The sequence below is a fragment of the Pogona vitticeps genome, chromosome 3, assembly GCF_051106095.1.
Source record: "Pogona vitticeps strain Pit_001003342236 chromosome 3, PviZW2.1, whole genome shotgun sequence".
Classification (NCBI taxonomy): domain Eukaryota; kingdom Metazoa; phylum Chordata; class Lepidosauria; order Squamata; family Agamidae; genus Pogona; species Pogona vitticeps.
Window position 1 is genome coordinate 40,278,519 of NC_135785.1, and position 11,012 is coordinate 40,289,530.

The window sequence follows — 11,012 nt, forward strand, 5'->3', positions numbered from 1 at the left end:
TAATGCTTGTTGACCATGTTCAGCTGCTTTGTCTGCAGTGATAGGCTGCTCTCACTATTTAAGCAAGAGTGTGAGAACAGCACTTTGCCACTCAGTTCTGAGTTTGGGTCATTACTTTATTTGAATGTGAATGCTATGTTGCTCTGAGATATCTATGCCTATGTATATATTGCCATATATGTCTGACCAAGTCTAATATATTATGCTATAAGTCTTATTAGAATTCTCTCTATGTATTTTCTCATACATCTGCGTCTTTACTCTGCTTATTAAGGGGAGGATTTCAAGCTTCCAGATAAGAGACTCTGTGTAATTTGTTATCTTGGTCTCCAAGGTTTGTTTTCCCTAACTGAGTGCTCTTGGAAGCTTCACTATCCAAATCTGACTCCAAGCTTTTGGAGAGGTGGAGAGGTGAAAGGTGGAAAGCAGTCCCTGATAGAGTCACAGTCTAAGACACCACTTTGGGCTGTAATGATTTACAACCACCCCCATGTGGAGCCTTTGTTTCTGTCACGTTCCCGGGGGTTACAACAGCCGAAGTCTGATAAACCAGTCCAGGGTCAAGAATACCAAGAATGCAAAGCCAATGTCCATAAATCAACTCACAGAATGAAGTTCAGTGTCAAAGTCCAAAGTCCAATACACAGCGTAGTCCAGGGTCAGAGTCCGAAGTCCAATACCAGCGTAGTCCAAGGGCAGAGTCCAGAGTTCAGGATCAGGAACACGGTTCAAGAAGCATGGATGCAAGCCAAAGTTTTGACTCTTTGCTTCCACAGAATTTCTGGCTTCACTGGGAGCTGTTTTATAGTAAAACAGCTCCTTGAGCTGCTGGAAAGCTTTCTATCCTGTTAATACTCAGGACTAGATTAACGTAGGTTTCTGTGGACAGCCTTTGAGCGCTCCTCTGATCTTCTCGTCCTAAGTCTTTCCCAAAGCCTGGCCCGAAGCTTGTCTGCTGTGGAAGGAGAATCTGGAGGCAGTTCAGGTGTTTCCGATCTCTCAGCATTCTCTTCAGCCTCAGTTAACCCTTCTGGTTCCAGGTCTTCAGATGCACTTATGACAGTTTCTGGAGGTGACTTCCTGCTTCTTTTTGAGCAGGCTGCACATAAAGATTAGCAAGGAAAGGATAGCAAGATATATACATACATATACAGTATACATACATACACCACAAGTGAGAGGGAATGGGCAGAGAGTTTTACCATGCTCCCTCCCATGGCTTAGACCTCTGCTGCCATGTGCCCAGGCCAGTCAGAACTGATTGGATGGCATTGTTCATGCCATGATTTAGTTATAAAAAGAGAGCTATGTTATAAAGGTGCCCTGTACTCACCTTCAGCCAGCATGCTTGGGGCATGCCTATTGGTGTACTCAGCTGTCAGCCTCTCTCTCTCTGGGTGAGGCAAGCAAACAGACCCTGCCCATGCAACAAAAGCATGCACATGGACCTGGGCCATCTGCTGGTTGTAAAAGAAAGGTACTCCAGTGGTAGTTCAGGATACTGACGGTGTTCCAGACAGATAATTTCTCCAGGCTCTAATTAGCTGTTTCTTTTGTGTACAATCTGCAACCCAGTTTTCTTCCAAGAAACAAATAAATCATGTTCTGAGCTTTGACTATAGGGCAATGCCAGTATAACTGATAGTAAGGATAGCGCCTGAAGTCCCATTTAGGACTGTGAAGATGCTCTGAATCAGCATGAGCAATGCATAGTGGGAAAACTTTCAAAGAATTTCCCTGATATATCTCAAACTTTGCTGTTGTACCAAAAACGTTGAGATGTAAGCATATGGTACAATCTGAAGAATACATCTTGTTGAGATGTTGTTTTGATCCCAAATACATACTCACATTATGAACTTCTATTTTTCATTTCTATTTTATTCATTTTTTTCCAGTCACTCAGGACCCGACGTACACTTGTTCATTAGCTAATCTGACTCCCTCTGAATAATGATTTAAAAGAATGAAGAGGTACTTCTACACATGGCTGCTGAATATACACAATTACATCATCAAAGAGATTAGCAAAAGGTGAAGAGGCATGTCCACCTACTGTGGTGAAAATGTGACTGATAACATAATGAAACGTTCAAGGGCATTATGTTGCAAAACTCACATTAGGAAACAAAACAGATGCATTTACTGGAAGCAGAATTAGATTTGGTATATATGTGTTAGTGTTTCTACCACCTAAATATAACAATTGATTTTTATTCAGAGGGGCACCTTGTAAGATTAATGGTCATAAAGAAGTATGAAATATTTCCTCCCCATGTTATCTAATCCAAAACTGGGGAAAACACAATCATTTCACCCATGAGGAATAATCCCTTGAGAAAAGCTTGCAGGAAAGTAATGTACTGCCGTATCTCATCCCACAGATGTCAACCACAACAGAAGCCCCACCTGTGTTGCAACCTAATGTAGAAAAGCCAGGAAGTGTGCAGAGAGAAGGGGAAACTGTAACGGTGTGAGCATACCATTAAAAAATAAATAAAAGGCACAGGGGAGAGGCACTTAGTTGCTGTTAGCAGTCAAAGAAAGAAGAGATGGGAGAACACATTCTGATTATCAAGGAGTAACTAAAAATGATTTTGCCCACTCATCTCATATTTTGCAGACTTGTCCTCTGGAAAGGACAAGAATCCAATAGAAATGTCTGAAGCTGGGTTGACCAGTTTTGGTGAAAATGTGCTAGGGAGCAGATGTTTCAGCTTTATTGTATCTAGCAGGGGCTTATGACATTTCTAGATAGATTTATTATTCTGTGCTAATTCCTTCAAAAGGTAATGACTTTTATCTATTATACCTAACCATGAATAAATTGGAAGAGCACTTTTGTTTTTTCTTTAGGAGAAAGTGTTAAATAACTATATTTCTCAGACCTCTTTATTATTCCATCTAACAGCATTCTTTGGCCTGCTAATTTTCCCTTTCAGATATATATGTTTAAATGTTCAATGTTTCTTTTCCTGTCAGAAGTGTTGATTGTGATTAGAGTCAAAACAGAATGATGCCAAATTTATTGCTATATTTATTCCCTATAGTCTACCTACTGTGCATTCATTGCAACAACTCCTTTCAGTGCTGTTCATAATTGGCATTTGGCCAAATGAAAAAGACACATCAAAGGGAACAATGCAGACAAAAGATTCAGAAGCCAAACACAGATGAAGATTGAAAACCAGAAATAAAGTTTCAGATTGGTGCAAAGGCTTGTACAAGGTCATTTCCCGCTTTATGAAGGTCCAGTGAGCAGACCTTGCAGGATGACAACCAGAAGCTAAGATTTAATGGCAACTGGAATGTCATTGCAGTTCTGGTTCAAGTAGGATCTCAGCCTTTCCAAAGAGCATCATTATATCATTGGGATGAAGGTCACCTCCCTCTCTAGCTGGGACCAGAGATGATAACTGTGAAAAGTTATTTGTATTTTCCTTTTATTGAAATCAATAGGTTAAGTTAGTTATTATTAACTTGAGTCCCACTGACTCCATTGGCCTAAATCCAACTGCATCTCCCAGCTACAGTAGACCCAATGAATTGTGAGTCAAGAGGTGTGTAAGTCCCATTGATTTCTTTACTGTAGTTGAGACTGGCAATTGGATTCAGTGCAAATAAACTAAAGCTTTGCTAATCTTGTCTTGATGGATCCTGTGCAGTTCCTTCCAAGACAATAATTTGTAACAAAGCCTTAGATTTGTTTTTTGCAGGGGATTTTCTTATTATTCTTTGCAAGGAATAAAGGCAGGGAATAATATTCTCTAAGCACTGTCAAGAATCTGCTTAGGTAGGTAGGTAGGTAGGTAGGTAGGCAGGCAGGCAGGCAGGCAGGCAGGCAGGTATCGAGATCGAGTGCTTCCAAAAATAAGTGCTTTAGGGATTGTGACCTCCTAGATGTAATGGAGATCATCATGAGCAAAGAAAGAAGCTTCCAAACGGTACTAGATAGAAGCACTGTATTATTTCTTGGAAAAGAAACATAAGATCTTCAGTGTTTTCAGCAAAGGCAAATGTAAAATTATGATAAACATGTAATAGAATATTATCTATTTTCCCAGCTATTTATCAAGTGACTGAGAAAATTGTTGATAGACCTGTAACACTGAGACTCCTAAGCAAGAGTCAACTCTGCTTGCTGTCAACACTATTTTGATGACCTTATATTTTTTTTAAAAAACTGAGAGCTTCAACATATTACCATGCAGTTCTGAGACCGTACCTGACATTAATTAAAAAAAATTATTTTGAAAAGTAGTGGTCAGAAATGCATATTTCTTGAACACCATTTTTTGTACTTTTTTACTTTTCAGGGTTTTTAAAGTTAACCTTTCGAAGGTGATCTGTTCACTCACCTTTCACCACTATTGACTTTCCCATTGAATATTAAAGAAGAGTTAAGTGAAAAAAGTGCAAAGATCTAACATTAATGAGCTGCATAGAGCATGACATGCCTTGGATATCAGGAGCTAAAACAATGTGATATGAAATCAAGAAGTCAGGGAAGAACCTAAGTCATTTTATTAAATATTTGAAATTATTTTTCACAACACTTTTAGTTTGAGAGTTTTTAAAAATTAGTCACCACCTATCATTTGGGAGGGTTCAGATTGTTAAGAGTTGTTTAAGGCTGTAGCCAGTATTTTTTTACTTTAATGACTCTCTCATTGTTCAGATATTTATAAAGCCTTCAGCCTTTATAAATATTTTCTGAATGCTATTTCTGTTCTTGTTTTAGGTTATTTTAAACTGCAGGGGAGGACTGGAGAGATCAGCGAGTTAGGTATCTGGCTGTGGAGCCAGAGGTTGAAGTTTGATTTTCCACTGTGTCTCCCAGGAGAACAGCAAACATGTGTAGCCTTAGGCAAAGTGCAGAGTCCCAGGGTGCCCCAAGAAGAAGGGAATGGTAAACCTTTTATGAGTACTCTGTATCCAGAAGATGATGACAAGTATTGCTATAAGTCAGAACTGACTTGATGCCACATAATTATTATTAAACCCCATAATCATTTTAAACATTTATTAAGGGGAAATAACAAATAAAAAACTAACTTAGAATACAAATTTGCTTCTCGGCCTTTTGGATAAGATCAAGTGTAGTATCTGTTCTTATCAGTTTAATAATCTTTTTTAAAATAAACATTGCAAACATGAGTTTGGGACTATTTTAAAGCCTCACTGGAATTCCAGTATACTAAGGTTTAGCAATAGAATTAGAGGTAGGATTGTGATTCAGTTTCAGTTGGAGTTTAGCTCAAATTAAAGACTACAATTTACACATATTGTGTTTCTTGAACTTACTGGGAATTCTAGAGACACCCCCCCCCCATTGATCCAATATTGCAGAGTATTTTTTTGAAAAATATAAAAGAAAATGATGCATGACAGACAATTGGGGACATTGTTTACAATTCTCCAGGTGACAATGGTTGCAACTATATTGTTGGGGAAAACTGGATTGAATCAGGAGCAACTCCAGACTTATCGCATCATGTCAAGCCCTACTTCTGTTTCAAATTGTGCCCAATCTACTTTTCCCCTGCTTTGGATTTTACAAATGCTCTGCAGCTCCAGACAGTAGAGGACCACTTCTTTTTTCCTGCCAGTCATCTGTCCATTTCTTCCCTACCTCACCCATTTGCCACTCCCTTGGTCATATCTGCTTTCAGGGTTACTTGTAACTTGACTTGATAGGAGTGGTTGCTTAAGATAAAATAGAAGATGCCGCTTGGTATTCAGTTCAGGAGACACCCTGCAGATCCTCCAAGGAGTTCAATATCTAAGGCTGTGGATTCACCTCTGCCTTTCCACCTCTGCCTCCTTGATCTCTCCTGACCACTGCTGCATCTTTAATTTGTATTCTCGAAGGCTTTCATGGCTGGGATCTGATGGTTGTTGTAGGTTTTTCAGGCTGTTTGGCCATGTTATGAAGGTTGTTCTTCCTAAGGTTTCGCCAGTCTCTGTGGGCGGCATCTTCAGAGGACAGGAGTTTCTCTCTCTCTCTTGGGCCTCCATTTTTATATGTGGATATGCAATTTATTAAAAAAGATAACTGTAATTAAATCACACATCCACATATGCGCACAAATACCATTTCTAAAAATAAAAATGGGGTGGGAGTAGAGCATGATGTTTCCATCATATGGCATTGTATTCAACCCTCTGACATACGCATGGCAGCAGTGGGCACATCCAGCTGCAACTGATCAAAACAAGAAAAAGCATTGCAACTTAGGTGTGTGTTACAACCCATCTCATGCAGCTAATTTATAGTAAATACCTTTCCTTCAGAAACATGCAGTTCCAACCAGTGTCAGAATACTCATCTTATATGTCTAGGTCTGTGTGCAATTCTGCATGAAAACACAATACTGCAGGGATATTCTGTCTTATTCTGAGACATGAGGATTATATGTCTCAAATGTTGAATTTAGATGGGAGGTAATTTGCTTGGAAGAACATACAAAGTATAGCATCACTTTGCATGAGAGACTCTCACTTTCCAGCCTTCCATGCCACAAAATCAATGTTCTGTTGCTAATGCCTTTGACACCTCCCACAAAGGGAGAAGTATTTGGCAGTTTAACCTTATTCATAAAAAAACACTCTTGGTTTCTTATGAACGAGGTTACATATCAGTGCATTTTCTAGTTTTTATAAGTCTATGAACTAGAAGATTCAAAATGGGCAGAACCCTAATATCCACCCTAGGTCACAATGGCTCCTTCAACAGTTTAAAAAAGCAAATTAATTTTATTAGTCTTTTGTTTGGATGCGTCAACATAAAATATATAAAAAAAATAAAATTAAAGGAAAATCAAATAGGGCCAACATATGCAAAGCCACACAGCTCTGTTATACAAACACAGGTTTAAAACGATTTTATAGTGTCTATTATTTACGCAGTGGTAATGGCGCCTTTGCTTGCAGACACCACTATTATTATCTGCTTTTATCATTAATGCTTTGAGTCAGTGGCTAATGCAGAGGTGACAAATCACAGAAATGGCCAGCACTTTATGGTTTTAGCTCTAAGCAATGTCTTTGTATTTCATCTCCCTTGTGTGTATCGTGTTTCTTTTAGATGACTTTTGTTCTCTCTCCCTGTCTCACACATGATCACATATATAATTAAACACTTCCAATCATATTTTATTCACACACAACCAATTACTAAAACCCTATATTGTATTGTGGTGATGCATATTAAATTAAGTGTTGGAGAGTGTTAGGGACTGGAGAACATTTTCTGATTAACTGTTAAGTGTTCAAAGAATTCCAGCACTGCCTATTCAAAAGAATCAGCTAATGCAGAAAGTGTATTGGGTTAACCAGCTGCCTGTTGCATTAGGCACAACAAAGGTTTTGTACATATCAGAACAACTATACTAACTTTCTATTTATCTGGCACTCCCAATGAGTTTTGCTACTGATTTACAAAAACAGATGCCATTTAGATCCAACCATAAGAGGCCAGCTCTCTCTACAAGCATAGGCTCTCCTTGCAACAGTCCTTGAGTGAAACCATCTTAGCATAGAGGAAATGGTGTTATCTCCAGCATGTCCTTGACCTTGCATCCACTTCCTCCAAGGACTTGACAAATGATCAGTTGGCTCTAGGCAGTTTATTTTCACCTCCTTTGAGTATGGTCTGGGACGAACTTCTTTCAATTTATGACCAAAACCATCTAAAAAGAATAGATAACAATTGCTTAAACAACTAGGAATGCTGTTGCCAACTCTAAAACTGATAGTGAATAGGATCAGTATAAAAGATAATTCCTGCAATAGACATTAATTATTATTTTTTTTTTTAAAAAAAAATACACATTGGGTATCCATCCATTCCAGCACTTATCACAAGTCATCTTTTTCTTGTAAACCACTTACTCATATAATAAAAGTATCAGCAGATGTCAGTAACTCTGAAATTTGTGCAGATGTTTCAAAATTCCTTTGTACAAACAAAGTAATTTTGCAGAGATGGAGAGAAACCCCTGAAAAACAGATCCATGTAGTATTTTTTTAAAGCCCTTTTTTAAAAAAACACATTGAAAATAAAGGTAAAGTAAAAGCCCTACAGCTGCACCAAAAAAAGTCCCTCTTGGGCATGGATCAGGATCAGACTGGAGTGCTATTCCCTGTACATCATGTGACTGCTGGGAAATAGCTCCCATTGTTCCATGCCACAAGCAGTCCAAAATGAGTTATATGCCTGAGTTATGTTCTCACCTGTAGCTTCCAGAATGAGAATTTCATCATGAAATCATCTTGTAGATTTTAAAAATTTATGAGGGATCCAGATGACCACCACCACCTGCTGCTGCTGCTTCCTTCTTTTCTCTTCCTGGGAAAAAACATCAAGGAAAATATAGGATTCTTCAGTCTGGAAGCATCTGAGGCATGATCAGGCGGCAACGGATGTTGATGGATTATTGGGAAGGTCGATGCTCTGGTTGATAGCTGGTCCACCTTTGCAACCAGGGCTATAGACATTATCGCGCCTAAACGCCCTCTCCTTCGTAGAGCTCAGCCAGCGCCCTGGTTTAACCAGGAGCTCCAAGCACTGAAGCGACATAGGAGAAGGCTAGAGTGTAGGTGGAGGAAGCATCCAACCACCAGGTGGAGTTATTCCGTATAGTGCGCGACCTATCCAGAACTGGTCTGGGTGATAGGCCTCCCCCTAGTTTTTCACCTGACCAGTTTGCAGCCTTTTTAAAATCTAAAGTGAAGGCCATCCGCCGGGAGCTCTCTCCTTTCTTGAACACAGTGAGTCGAGCAGAGATGTCCAGCGCTCCGCCTTGCCTGATAACCCTTGACTCCTTTCAGCTTGTCACGCCTGATTCTGTGGCCAAGGTGCTTGACCACTGTCGAGCCACCACCTCCTCCTTGGACCCTTGCCCGGCCTGGCTAATCAAAGCAGCCAGGCCGATAACAACAGAATGGGCCACTGCAATAATAAATGGGTCTTTCCTGGAGGGCAGGTTTCCCTCTGCCCTCAAGGAGACACTCATTAGGCCCATAAGAAAGAAACCTAGTTTGGCGGCGGACAAAATTGGCAATTACAGGCCCGTCACCAATGTTTCTTTCATGAGCAAAGTGGTTGAGAGGGTGGTGGCTGACCAGCTTCAGGCACATTTGGATGAAACAGATGCCCTGGAGTTTTTCAGTCGGGCTTCAGGTTGCGCCACAGTACAGAGACGGCATAGGTCGCCCTGTACGATGACTTGTTGAGGGAGGCCGACAGGGGTAAAATATCTCTGTTGGTCCTCCTCGACATCTCAGCGGCCTTCGATACAGTCGACCACGGCATCCTCCTGGGGAGGCTCTCCGAGTTGGGTATCGGTGGTTTGGCTCTTGCCTGGTTCCATTCCTTCTTGCAGGACTGCCCCCAGAGAGTGCAGCTTGGGGAGAGTGTTTCGGCCCTGTGGAGTCTCAATTGTGGGTTTCCACAGGGGTCGACTATCTCCCCAATGCTGTTTAACATCTATATGAGGCCGTTGGGTGGGGTCATCAGGGGGTGTGGAGCAATGTGTCACCAGTATGCTGATGACACTCAGCTCTACATCTCCTTTTCACCAACTGCAGGTGATGTCATCCTGTCCCTCCAGCGCTGCCTGGAGGCCGTACTGCAATGGATGTGGGAAAATGGGCTCAGGCTGAACCCAGACAAGACGGAAGTTCTGAGGGTGGGTGGCCCTGTGGATGGTGGCTTGGGCAGCTCCCTCATGTTTGGGGGGGTGGCCCTGGCTGCGAAGAGTGGGGTCTGCAGCCTGGGGGTACACCTGGACCTGACGTTCACCATGGAAACACAGGTGGCGTTGGTAGTCCGCACCGCCTGTTTTCTCCCCTCAGCAGCTGGACCCCCAAATCCACTAATTAGAACTAGAGAAAAAATAGCCACTCAGGAAAAAAGGCAGATACATTCACAGAACTATGGAACAGTACGCCCCCTTTTCAGTATCAGACCTAAGTTCACATTCCTGTCACTCAAAAATCTCTTTCTTATTCCTGACATTTTATTCTTTTCATCAGCCAATCTGGTGGTGAGGAAGGGAGATCACTGAAACTAGTAAGCAACAAGGAATTTAAAACCTAACAGTAGGTCTTACACTGCCTTTCCCAACCCCTAGAATGCTTGGAAGGTAAAGGTAAAGGTTTCCCTTGACAATTTTGTCCAGTCGTTTCTGACCCTAGGTGGCAGTGCTCATCTCCAATTCCAACCCATAGAGCTAGCGTTTGTCCGCAGACAATCCTCCATGGTCACGTGGCCAGCGTGACTAAACACGGAACGCTGTTTACCTTCCCACCGAGGTGGTACCTATTTATCTACATTGGTGCCTCACTTAATGGCGATAATCCTTTCCAGGAAAATTGCCGTTAAGTGAAAACATTGTAAAGCAAAAATAAAAAGCCAATTGAAATACATTGAAAACCTTTCAATGTGTTCCAATCGGCTTAAAACTCTCAGTCCAGCGAAGATCCTCCATATGGCGGCCATTTTCGCTGCCTGTATAGCGAGGAATCCATCCCTAAACACAGTGGGGAGCCATTTTAGTTACCCGGTGGCCATTTTGAAACCACCGATCAGCTGTTTAAAAATCATCGTTTTGCAAAGAATCGCTTCCCAAAGCAGGGAACTGATCATCGCAAAGCGAAATTTCCCCATTTAGACCATCATTTTGCGATCATGATTGTGATCACAAAAAGATCATCGTAAAGCGGATTCGTTGTAATGCAGAGCAATCTTAAAGCGAGGCACCACTGTACTCGCAGTTTTGCATTTTGCATCCTTCCGAACCTCTAGGCTGGTGGGAGCTGGGATAAGTGACGGGGGCTCACTCCGTCACATGGATTCAATCTTACGACTGCAGGTCTTCTGGCCTTGCAGCACAGAGGCTTCAGTTGTTTTACTCGCAGCGCCACCACGCTTGGAAAGTAACTGTTAACGATACACTGAAGCCTTCCTTATCTGGAGCCGTGGAAGGGTGATGCTGTGGTTCCAAAGT

The 11,012-nt window shown here is 41.4% G+C and overlaps 1 long non-coding RNA gene and 1 pseudogene across 1 annotated transcript in view; one reads left to right on the forward strand and one right to left on the reverse strand.

The window, feature by feature from the left end:
- LOC144587834 (uncharacterized) overlaps positions 1–8,044 on the reverse strand; it is a 48,055-nt gene extending 40,011 nt beyond the window's left edge. Inside the window, exon 1 of the long non-coding RNA XR_013543005.1 lies at positions 1,334–8,044. This is a non-coding gene — a long non-coding RNA (uncharacterized LOC144587834). The remainder of the gene's footprint in view (positions 1–1,333) is intronic.
- On the forward strand, positions 5,068–5,213 carry LOC140706226 (U2 spliceosomal RNA; annotated as a pseudogene).
- Positions 8,045–11,012: the final 2,968 nt, after the last annotated feature.